This window comes from Galeopterus variegatus, unplaced genomic scaffold (assembly GCF_000696425.1).
Source record: "Galeopterus variegatus unplaced genomic scaffold, G_variegatus-3.0.2 Scaffold1883, whole genome shotgun sequence".
Taxonomy (NCBI): domain Eukaryota; kingdom Metazoa; phylum Chordata; class Mammalia; order Dermoptera; family Cynocephalidae; genus Galeopterus; species Galeopterus variegatus.
In genome coordinates this window covers 104,434-116,575 of record NW_007727994.1, presented here as the reverse complement: position 1 = coordinate 116,575, position 12,142 = coordinate 104,434, and the positions used below count along the sequence as shown (strand labels likewise).

Here is a 12,142-nt window from a genome sequence, read left to right as displayed (position 1 = left end):
AGTTCAGGTGCGGGGCCGGAGAGAGCCTCCTTCCGGGCGAGGGGCACGGTGGGTCCGGGAACGTCTCGGCCGCGGGGAGCTCCCACCTCCGGGGCAATGCCACAGGGGGGAGCCGAGGAAAGGAGGAGGGTGGTGGGGTGGGCAGTGTCAGGCCGGTCTCTCAGGACTAGAGGGCTCGCCTTCCACTGCCTGCTCGTGGGGGCCTGTCACCCGCCCAGCCTCGGGGTACCCCGGTCACAGCTGCTGCGGCCGGACAGCTGCCTCGGCCAGTCCTGCCCACACCTGGCCTCTGGGAGGTGCCCCCTTGCCTTCCCCACGGAGCCTCTTGGACGGGAGAGACTCCTTCCGTGGCGAGAGGACTGGGTCTGGACCAGGCCCGAGGCAAGGTGGAGCCATGATTGGAACCTGGGACTGACGCTAGGAAAGTAGAGCCCGTGACAGCTTTGGGGACCCGAACGTTCACTAAGGTTGAAATGGGTAACAGCCTTAAGTGCCAGCAGTTTCTCATGAAGCACTCTGAATACTTCAGTTTTGTGGTTGAAACATAATTCAAGCGAGCAGGGAAGAGGGGTATGAAAGAAGCAGGTTGTATGACCGTGTTTGGAAAGCAGCAGCGTTGCTTTGCGTTTATCTAGTTCTGTTTTTTTTTTTTTTCCCCCCATTTTGCGGAATGTCAAAGCACTTAGTCTCTCCGTAAGAAAAGTAAGTATTCAATTTTACTTGAAAGAAATAGTAAGGGCTAAAACCTGTGAACAGCTTCCTATCTACTGCTGTATACCTTGGATTAGAGGCAGTTTTGAATCCCAGTTTTGAGGGAAGATATTGTTTCCTTATGTAGTATTTCTTTTTTAAAGTCTAATGACTTCCTAGATTATAAAAATTTTTTTTGTCATCCTTTCTGTACATTAATTTCGTCCTTTTAGTATTTGCATCTCTAGCCTTACAGAGTCTGTCCATTTTGGTTAGAAGACAAATGCTTTCTCTCCTTCATTGATGTTTTTATGTGTTTTATTCTCAGCATAGCAGCTTTGGAGTTAAACTGAAATGTGTACTTTTCTGTTACATCTGATGTCAGAAGAGGACACTAGAAAAAAATTGCAAAGTGGCATATATTTGGAAAAATGTCATATGATCCTTGGGCATTTAACACTGAGGAATACACTGGCGATAGTAGTGATTCACTGGAAAGGAAGAGTTCATACTTTTTTAATATGTGATAAAGCATTTTAGAATTTTGAGGCTGGGGAGGAAGAAGGGACCATGTGCTTCAATTCATTCATTCATTCATTCTTTCATTCATACATTCGTGTAATTGATAAATATTGAGCACTTATTAAACTGTTGGGTATTGGGAACAAAACAGAAAAAATTCCTGTCTCTGTGGAGCTCATTTCCAAACAGATAAATACTTAGGTAAAATATAAAGTGTAGTGGTAAGTGATGTGGGAAAAAAATGAGACAGGAAGATAGGATAATAGGGAGTTGGGAGAGGGGTTAATTTGAAATCCAGTGCTCTGAGAAGGCCTCACTGTAAAGGTAATATTTGAAGAAAGTCCTGGGAGAGAGAGAAGTGCTATTCCTTTAGCTGTATGGGGGAAGACTGCCCAAGGTTAGGGCAAAGACCCTGAGACAAAAACTGAGGTGGGAGCAACTCAGGGTATAGGCTGGGAATAGCGTGGAGGCCCGCCTAGGCAGAGAGGCAAGGGCAAGTCGAGGCTGGTAGGAAGTGTGTATTCACTTTTGGTACTAAGGTGAGTGTGACTCAGGAAAGGAAATCAGATTCTAGAGATTTGGGCCAGCATCCCTAATCCCCTTCTACATGAGCCGCCACCTCCCAATTTGGAAAAATTCAGGATGTTTGTATATTTCAGGAAATTGTAATGAGTTACCTTTCTCAGAAGTAAAAGTTTTTAAGTGAGAATGATGCTAAACTGCCTGGAAGTACTGTTAAAAAGGAATTGCTTTATAAGAAGGGGATCTTTGGAAATTTTAGAATATTTGAAAATATAGGGAATTGAGGAATTTCCATTGAAGTTTATTTTATTTATTTATTCTTTCTCTTTATTATTTTTTTCCCAATTGAAGTTTAGACACAGATAATTAAAAAATATAACCAGAAAGAGAGGTGGACTCAGTGTATTAACTCAAGTTGTCCTTAATCTGGTCAGTAAATAATTTCTCTTAGATCTTTGCTGTCCAGCTTAGTTCTAAATGCCTCAGGGACTCTTCTACTAATTTTTGTGTGTATCCTTTATAGTCTTTTACATATGTAGAGCTATTTGTGCTGAGTTTTTTTTCCTTTACTTTTACCTTTCAGACGAGTTCTCTAATTAATCTTATACTTAACAGACTTTTTTATTGGAAAAAAATTTTTCTAATTTTTTTCGAGTTTATATCCATATCCTTATTACTGAGCTTTTGTAAATGTCCTCTTTTATGTTAGTCCACCAGAGGAGTTTAATATTTTGGTTTTGAAGAGCTTTTGCTGGTGAGTTGTGTATATGAAAAATAATTTGTAGTAGGTTTGCCTCAAAATCATGAGAAGTTAGGAATTACGAGCTCTGGACATGAATTGAACTCCTTGGCTGAAAGGGGACATAGTGATGGTAGTGATGAGGTTGTGTTTAACTAATTACCTTTCTCCCTGTTGTTCCTTTGTTGAATTTTTGAAATGGCATTTCCAAATGGTAATGTCTTTGATATTGTATCAGCTCATGACTCTGTATTTTAATACTCTGTATGTCTATTCTCTTTTTGTTGACCTTTTTTACACTGGAAGATGACCCCATTGAAAGTGACTGCTATCTCAGAGAACCTTTTTGGGTGAAAAGATTACTACTGTCGCTTTTATCCTTGCCCTTCTAAAAGATCTTTGATTTGTGCCGTTTTCAAAGACTGATTTTCTAGTTCTCCATTAGCCCCTGTTGATTAAATTTTCCATACTTTCTGTTTTATTCTGTTTCTTATAGATTATAGTGGGACCAGTCTCATTAGGTTGAATCTGCAGCCTATGTTGGCGTTAATCCAGGTATTTTAGAGGCAAGTTAAATGTCCATCTTTCTTCAACAGTTTGGATTTCCTTAACATTCTTTCGTCATTGTTGTAAAGGTCTGAACCCAAGCTTTCTTTTTCTTTTTCTCCTCTTGACCTTCACTAGGGTTTTATGGCGATAAAGTCCTAGGTTTCTATTCATTTTTTTTTGGCAGCTGATCGGTATGGGGTTCTAAACCCCTTGACCTTGGTGTTATAACACCGCACACTAACCAACTGAGCTAACTGGCCAGAACCTCTTTTCATTTTAAATGCTCTGAAGAAGAATTACATCTCTGTATTTATTTATTATTTATTTATTTATTTATTTATTTATTTCCTTTTTGTCTTTTTCGTGTCCGGCAACGGATTGCAACCCTCAGTGTCACGCCCGTACCGGACCAGGACCGGCAACGGGATCGCAACCCTCGGTGTTGCACCCACACCTTGCTCAGCCAGTGAGCGGGAACCGGTCTGTATGTGGGATCCGAACCCTCGGCAGGAGCGCCGCCACGCTCCCAAGCGGCGCACTGTAGCAGTGCGCCACCAGGCCAGCCCCTCTGTATTTATTTTTTTAAGTTTATTTTATTTTTATTTTTGGGTGGCTGGCATGTACAGGGATCAAACCCTGGACCTTGGTATTATCAGCACTACACTCTAACCAACTGAGCTAACTGGCCAGCCCTCTTTAAAAATATAAGTTTAGGGCCGAGCCCGTGGTGCACTCGGGAGAGTGCAGCCCTGGGAGAGTGGTAGCGCTCCCGCCGCGGGTTCGGATCCTATATAGGGATGACCGGTGCACTCACAGCGCTCACTGGCTGAGCGCAGTGCGGCCGGCCCTCAAAAAGGACAAAAAAAAGAAAAAAAGTTTAAAAATAGAAGGAAATATTAATTTCATGAATAAGTTTACTTATAGTTAGAATCCCAATATTTCTTCATCAGATTATTGTGTTTTCATTTTGTCATGCTCTCAGGTGAATGAGAAATATACTAGATTAATTATGTAGGCATGTAAAATGATCCCTTTGTTGAATTGGCCGTAATTTTGTGTGAGGTTGAAGAAGAGGGGAGAAATTAAAAAAACGCAAGAATGTTTTCTTAAGTATTTTAAAGTACTTAAAATACCAAACCTTATTTTATTTTATTTTTTTGGTATAGTTGGCTGGTACTAGGATCTGAACCCATGACCTTTCTGTTATAAGGCTGTGCTCCAACCAACTGAGCTAACTGGCCAGCCCTCCTCAAGCTTTATTTTATAAAAATATTTCTAATTTTGTAAGGAACACAGTTTTATATTCCCTTGTCAACTACAGGGTTTCATTAACTTGAACTTAATTTATACTTATAATAGGAGATACCTTGGAGCTTTCGTTCTCTTGAGTTAGGCCTGTAAGAGAGTTTGTTTTATTATTTAGTTCTTGCCCCTCTTCCTTCTGCCCTTAACAAAAAGTAGAGTGCAGAGGGCAAAGTTGGTTGACCTTTTGGACTTTATAACATGGCTATTTTTTTGCAAGATTAAGTCAAAGGTGGAAGTGGCTTGCTGTTTATAAAATTGTCAACTTTAAATTTTGGGGGGGCAGTTGGCTGGTACAGGGATTGAACCCCGGATCTTGGTGTTATTAGCACCAGGGTCTAACCAACTGAGCTAACTGGCCAGCTTGATTTTAATTTTTAGTTATTTTTTGGCAGCATTCAAAGTATTAATTGATTTTAGCTAAGAAAGCACTCGAAGCTATTGTACTTTAGTCTACTCCTTGCCACTTGAAATATCACCATCTTGTGGATTTTTAAGATACTGTCTCAACACAGCATCAAAAGCAGATTGTGATTTTGCACCTGAAATTGCACCTGGAGCTGTGCTCCTTGGACATTTTGGCAGTGGTCCTATTTCTGGGGGTTCAGTAATTATTTGCATAGGATGCATATTGCTGTGACGCTGGCTGTTGTTTTTCTGTCAGATATATTTTTAATATTAAATCCCTATAATGTGGTTTTGAATGAAAACCCTAAATAATCACTTCCCTGAAACACTCTATTTGTCAGCTTCAACAGCATCGCTTAGGACTTTTGTTTAAAATATATATGAGGGTACTTCAAAAAGTTTCTGGAAAAATAGAATTGAAAGATAATACAAGTCTTTCCATGAACTTTTGAAGTACCCTTGTATTTTTCACTTCCCCTCTACAGCTACAGATACTCTCTAGATGTTAGGGAAATCCAGTTTATAAGTCCACCAGGTGATTCTAATAATTCAACCAGATTTGGGAGCCATTTTCTGTACAATATAGTCATGATGAAAAATTATGCTCTTAATGTTTCCTAAGAGATTCATGAGTCATTTACATGAATATTTTATTATTTACAGTGTTAAAAGGAGCTGAACATAGTCTGCTCAAACCTCCTGCTGTGAGCCAGCGGAACTTTTGAACTGGTAAGTACGGAAGGGAAGCACAAAGCTGAGGGCTTATGCAAATAGGTGATTTTTGCTTTTTGGTTTCAGTTATTTTTGTCCTATTATTTCTCCCAAGGTTATGGATAGCGAATAGAGACAACTTCTGTAATGCCTCTCAGATTCTTTATGAACCATGAGAATAACATATCCTTTCTTTGTTGATCCTGGTGTGAATCTATGTCCTAAACTGTCATGATTTTTTTGATGACAAGAAAATGGAAGAGGAATGTTTTGGGGGCAGGGGTGCTGAGATATCTTAAAGAACCCAAGAGCAGTTGGATTCATGAGGGGTGTGAACCAGAAACTGGGAAGCATTCAGGAGCTAAGGTTGTCTTGATGGCACTTTCCTCCCAGCTGGCCAGACAGCATCCTCTCCTGTCTCTTTTTGTCCTGCTTTAGTTGTCTTTCTATAGTCTGGCTCTTTCTGTTTTTACACTTGGAAGAAAATGGCTGCTTCATTCCTAGGGTCACGTATGAACTCAAACTCTACTGTACTAGCATGTTGTCCAAATTTCAAATTCCTGGGAGGGAAAATTTGATTGGTTGAACTTGGTTCAGTTCCCCATTATTGGTCCAATTAGTTATGGCCATGGGGTTGGAGTGTAGAAGTGCAAACATAATTAGCTGAAAGGTCCCACTCCTAAGGGTGGGGGCACGTCTTGGAGAAGGTAGAGTGGTGGCTGTTCTAGGCAGACTGCCACAGAAGCTTCTAATTTTTCCTTTTCTAGCATTGTAGAAAAATTTCCTGTGTATAGCTCTGCTGTTTTAATTCATGTGTCCTAAACAGTTAACATGTGTGTGTATCTTTTGGTGAAAGAGGCCTAGTAGGTCTCACCAAGAACTTCCTAATGCAGTTTTTTTTTTTAACAAAAGTTCTTAATTTTGGGGGTTCGGAGAATTGTCTAGGATAAAGGTTTAGCAAATTAACATAAGCAAATGAGAGACTTAATTTGTGGAAAAATTCATTGGTTATTTATTTTCCACTTATTGTTTTTACAAATTTTAATTTCTGGGTACTTTTTATAGTATTCAGCAATACTATAAAAGTATTAGTATTGAGTATTAGGAAGCCGTATAGAAGTTATTTATTTATTGATCGATTGATTTAATTTTGGGTGACTGGCCAGTATGGGGATTTGAGAAGATTTTTTTTTAAATTAAAAGAAAATTTTTTTTTGCAGCTGACTGGTACTGGGATCTGAACACTTGACCTTGGTGGTATAATACCACACTCTAACCAACTGAGCTAGCCAGCCATATAGAACTTAAAGGATGGGATTTCATAGACTCTGTATTCACATTCTTAGAGTGAATAGTAGCAGGGATCTTCACTATTGGGAAAGGATCAGTGAGAGAGTATAAACTTTTGAAATAATTGTTTTTGTATTCTAGAATTATTAGGTATGGGCTGACCAGTTAGCTCAGTTGGTTAGAGTGCTGCCTTGTAACACCAAGGTCAAGGGTTCAGATTTCATTACCCCCCTGCTGCCCCCCCCCCCCAATAATAGAATTATTAGATAGTACTGAAGCAAACTTTTTTTTTTTTGTCTTTTTGTGAGATCGGCCACACCGCGCTCAGCCAGCGAGCGCACCGGCCATCCCTATATAGGATCCGAACCCGCAGCGGGAGGGCTGCTGCGCTCCCCGCGCCGCACTCTCCCGAGTGCGCCACGGGCTCGACCCTAAAGCAAACTTTTTTTAATGAAACATTATGAAGTCCTGTTTATTCTTGTTTGTAGATTATATATATTTGGTGACATCTAATTGCTTAAGTAATTTTTTATTACTTAAATTTTGTTATATTAGTAAATCTAGATTTTTGATGCAAAGCTTGGGAATTACTAACAAAAGTGATATAGACTGATATAGCTAATGATAGGCCACAGGTGTGACTTCCAATAATAATAAATTTTTTTGGCGAGGTATTTTTTTTTAGCAGATTGCAACTAAATTCATTTTTATGGTAACGGGTCTTTCTCATGTTGTACATTTTCTTAAATCTGGATCTTGAGGTAAGACATATTCAGGGCTTTGTGGGGTTTGAAAAGATTTCCGCATAATCTTTGTAAAACTTTTACAGGTTCTGGGGATCCCTCTCTTAAACATTGGCTAATGGTGAGATTATCAAATAACATGGCAGTATTATGGTATTGTAATTTTTCCTAGAGTAGTTCACTTATGCTAATTTTATTCTTATCCTTTCACCATGAGGAGGGGGAAAAAAAAAGAAATGTTTGCATATTGTTCAGAAACAGTGGGGAGAATGATAGTAACAGTAATACCTTTTCTTCTTATAGTGATATTATGGACTGTATGTTCTTTGGGAACAAAGCTCCTTTTATTCAAGTTGTCCTGGGCCTGGAGGAAGTCTTGGGAACTCTGGTCTCTTTAGTATTGGTTTTTCGGTTGTAGAGATTGATAAGGAATAGGCAGAAGTACTGTCTTGGTACTTCCTTATTGGTAAGTCATGGCTCAGGCCTTGAAGAGATGGCCACATTCAGGGGCTCTCATAATCAGTTCCTTAGAAATTGATGTGGTGCTGTCCATAGCCAGATGTCTTCTGTGTAACTGGATGTGAAGTCATCCTACAAGATCAGTCTTAATTTATGTTCTGGAATCTGATATTCTTCTTTAGCCTTTTATGCTACTTCCACAATTGTTAAAGTTTCTTTTTTTTTTTTTGCAGTTGGCTGGTACAGGGAACCAAACCCTTGACCTTGGTGCTATTAGCACCATGTTCTCTCCCAAGTGAGCCACTGTCCAGCCCCTTGAAGTTTCTGATAGTGTGTTATAAGAACATGCATTCTTCCCTAATTAGAGGGCTTACTATATTTCTTAACTGAGTGAAGCAAAGGGGTGGGAGAGAGGGAGATTGGGAAAAGGAGGAAAAAGTGACTTAAAGAAATGGAAAGAAAAAAGGTAACCAAGCAGTATTGAGCACCATTATGTAGTGAGCTTTTGAGCAGAGAGATGTGAGCTTAATTTTCTGTCAGTAGTTGGAATAGGGAGGAGTATTTGAATAGCTTTTTCAGATAATTGCAGATATTCTTTGATATTACACTAAAATTCGACCAGTAGTATTTTTTTAAGGTTAGTTGCAATTTAATTGAAAATATGAATTATATCAGTGAATTTTTTGTACTCTGTAACATTAAAATCTATTGGTCTGTCTTGCACATTGAATGGATTTTACCTTATACAATATCAAAAAATCACTTTCATTTATATCAACACCCATCAGAATTTAAATATTGGAAAAGGCCAAGTATTGGAAAACTGTCAAACATGATGGTGAATAGAAGTTTTCCAAAATCCTAATTTTTGCTTTAAAGCTGAAATCTTATAATTGGCAACAACTACTCTCAATTGTTTTTCTTGAAGTGACAGTCTCACTTTATTCATTTTTGAACCAATGTCTGCTAACTACCCAAGTCTGGATAACCATATTTGTGGTTCAGCTATTCTTTCAAGTCAAAATGATGTTGCATGAAAAAAAGCAGCTACTTGAACTTGCAACCCAAAGCACGGTCTCTATATGGGATCTGAACCCTCGGCGGGAGCGCCGCCGCGCTCCCAAGCGCCACACTCTACTGAGTGCGCCACCGGGCCGGCCCTCTGTCACTTTTTTACCTGTAACTTTAGACAAGTTAACCTCTTGGAGCCTTATTTTTCTTATCTGTGAAATATGTCCCATGGGTGTTGTGGGAATTAAACATCTAAAATGCCCAGTGCAGGGGCTGATCAGTTAGCTCAGTTGGTTAGAGCATAGTGTTGATAACACCAAGGTCCAGGGTTCTGTCCCTGTGCCCAGTGCAATTCCTGGTATACAGTAAATAGGTCCTCAGAGAATGGTAGGTTTTTAATTCATTACTATGGAAACAGGTAAATTTTGATTATAAGTTTAAATCTTCATTAAGTTTTGTATAGACACATTATAGACCTGTTTGCAGGTCCTTTTTTTTTTTTGGCAGCTGGCTGATATAGGTATCTAAACCCGTGCTTTGGTGTTATAACACTGCCCCTATATAGGGATCTGAACCTGTGGCCTTGGCGTTATCAGCACCACACTCTCCCAAGTGAGTCACGTGCCAACCTTTTTAAGAATATTTTTGAATGCTTGCTGTGCTAGGTGCTGGGCTAGCCCTAGTGGTGAGCAAAACTCACACATCTTCATGGAGCTTATAGCCTAGTGGGAGAGGCAATCAGTCAGTCATTTAAATAAATTCCAAAATGTGAAAAGTGTTTCTGTCTTTGGGAAGATCTAGTTTTAAAACCCTAGATAATTTTTGAATGTGTCACATTTTGGATCTTGGTGTTCTTGTTGTCTAATACTTTATGCCCCTTGATATGCTTTCCAGAGTATATATGTTTGTTTTAAGTTTATTTATTTGCTTCTTTTACTTGTAATTTTTTTCTCTTTCTCTGAGATAGATGTTATCATCTTCTTATCTTAGGACCTCTTTACCCTCTTAAAAGTTATTGCTCATGCCGGAGAGCTTTTGATTTTTTAGTTATATCTATCTTTGTTTCTCATATTGAAATTGAAAAAAATATTGATTCATTTAAAAATAACAATAAACTCATTGCATGTTAACCTGAATATATTTTTAATGAAAAATACCTATTTTCTATAACATTTCTAAAAAATTTGGTGAGGAGTGGCATTGTTTTTATGTTTTTGCAAGTTGCTTTTTTTTTTTGTCTTTTTCTTGTGACCGGCTGCACCGAGCTCAGCCAGTGAGCGCACCGGCCATCCCTATATAGGATCTGAACCCGTGGCGGGAGCGCTGCTGCACTCCCAGCACTGCACTCTCCTGAGTGCGCCACGGGGTCGACCCTTGCAAGTTGCTTTTATGTATTACTTTATAGAAGGCAGCTCTATTCTCATATCTTCTTCTGTATTCAGTCTGTTGCTGTTTATTACTTTGGTTGAAGTAGAGTCATCCTCACAAAGATACATATGTAGTTGGAATAGGGAGGAGTATTTGAATAGCTTTTTCAGATAATTGCAGATATTCTTTGATATTACACTAAAATTCGACCAGTAGTATTTTTTTAAGGTTAGTTGCAATTTAATTGAAAATATGAATTATATCAGTGAATTTTTTGTACTCTGTAACATTAAAATCTATTGGTCTGTCTTGCACATTGAATGGATTTTACCTTATACAATATCAAAAAATCACTTTCATTTATATCAACACCCATCAGAATTTAAATATTGGAAAAGGCCAAGTATTGGAAAACTGTCAAACATGATGGTGAATAGAAGTTTTCCAAAATCCTAATTTTTGCTTTAAAGCTGAAATCTTATAATTGGCAACAACTACTCTCAATTGTTTTTCTTGAAGTGACAGTCTCACTTTATTCATTTTTGAACCAATGTCTGCTAACTACCCAAGTCTGGATAACCATATTTGTGTTTCAGCTATTCTTTCAAGTCAAAATGATGTTGCATGAAAAAAAGCAGCTACTTGAACTTGCAACCCAAAGCAGTTGCTAAATGTGTCTTCATGATTTTGGTATGCAGTAGCAGTGCTTTATGCATATTTCCCATCTCATTACATAGAATATTAAAAAGATGTGTGAGGGGGAAGGGGAAGAGGGAAGTGGGAAAGAGGAATTAGTAAAGGGACATGAAAATCAACTGCATTGTGTATTGATAAATTAAAATTAAAAATTAAACAACAACAACAAAAATACTCCCCAAAGATCAGACCACTTTGAAGTCAAGTATCATGTTCACTCTGGGTAAATTTTATAAAATGTAATGTTTTGTATCATCTCTCTCGATCTTGTGGAAAGAGTGATGGAGTAGGAGTCAAAAGACCTGAGAAGGTGTCCTACATCCATTTGCTCTGTGACTTGGGACCAGTCATCACCACTTGCTGTGTGACTTGGGCCCAGTCAACACCTGCTCCATAGCACTGTTGATTTCTGGCATGCACGTTGATTAGTGATTTCAGTTGGAACTCAGTTAAGGATGTGCATGAGGTTGAGAGCAGGAGGGGTTTCTTAACTAATGCAGATGCTCTGGACAATTTAATAAAAAGCTAGACAAAAATACGTAAAGTACCCACAAGCACACAGGGCTGTTTGTGTGCAAAAAAAAAAAAAAAAAAAAAAAATTGTACATAGGGATCAAGATTAATACAATTAATAGTTTTTATTACTTTGTGAAGGGCATTCTTAAGTAAAAGTGGCTTTTTCCCCCTATTGTGTGTACATGGGACATGGCAGTGAAGAATATAGTGAATACTAGTACAGTTTGGTGGTGTTAACTTGAATGATGTGGGCCGAGCCTGACAAAAAACCCAAAAAAACCCCCAAAAAACCACTTGAATGATGTTAAGGTGCCAGCTGTTTTACCCATCACTGCACAATCAGTGCAAGTGCCAACACAGAGAAAAATGCAAATAATATTTTTTCTTTCCCCCAGACTGTGAGTTGGGAGCAAATGATATCTTAATAGTGTTATGGAAATAGTTTTGACATCACAGATACCCTGAAAAAGTTTGGAGGTCCACAGACTGTACTTCATGAACTGCAGCTTTGAGGAGTGGAAGTTTTCAGTGGTACATTCGTATGTGTTACATTGATTTTTAAAACGTGATTTTTTTTTTTTTTTTTTTTTTTTTTTTTTTTTTTTTTTTTTTTTTT

At 38.6% G+C, this 12,142-nt stretch overlaps 1 protein-coding gene across 3 annotated transcripts in view; it reads left to right on the top strand.

Moving 5' to 3' along the window:
- GIGYF2 (GRB10 interacting GYF protein 2) overlaps positions 1 to 12,142 on the top strand; it is a 113,859-nt gene that overhangs the window by 369 nt on the left and 101,348 nt on the right. For all 3 annotated transcript variants that reach the window (XM_008579427.1, XM_008579425.1, XM_008579426.1), the window contains exon 2: positions 5,396 to 5,461. The gene's annotated coding sequence lies outside the window, so the exon portion shown is untranslated. The remainder of the gene's footprint in view (positions 1 to 5,395; positions 5,462 to 12,142) is intronic.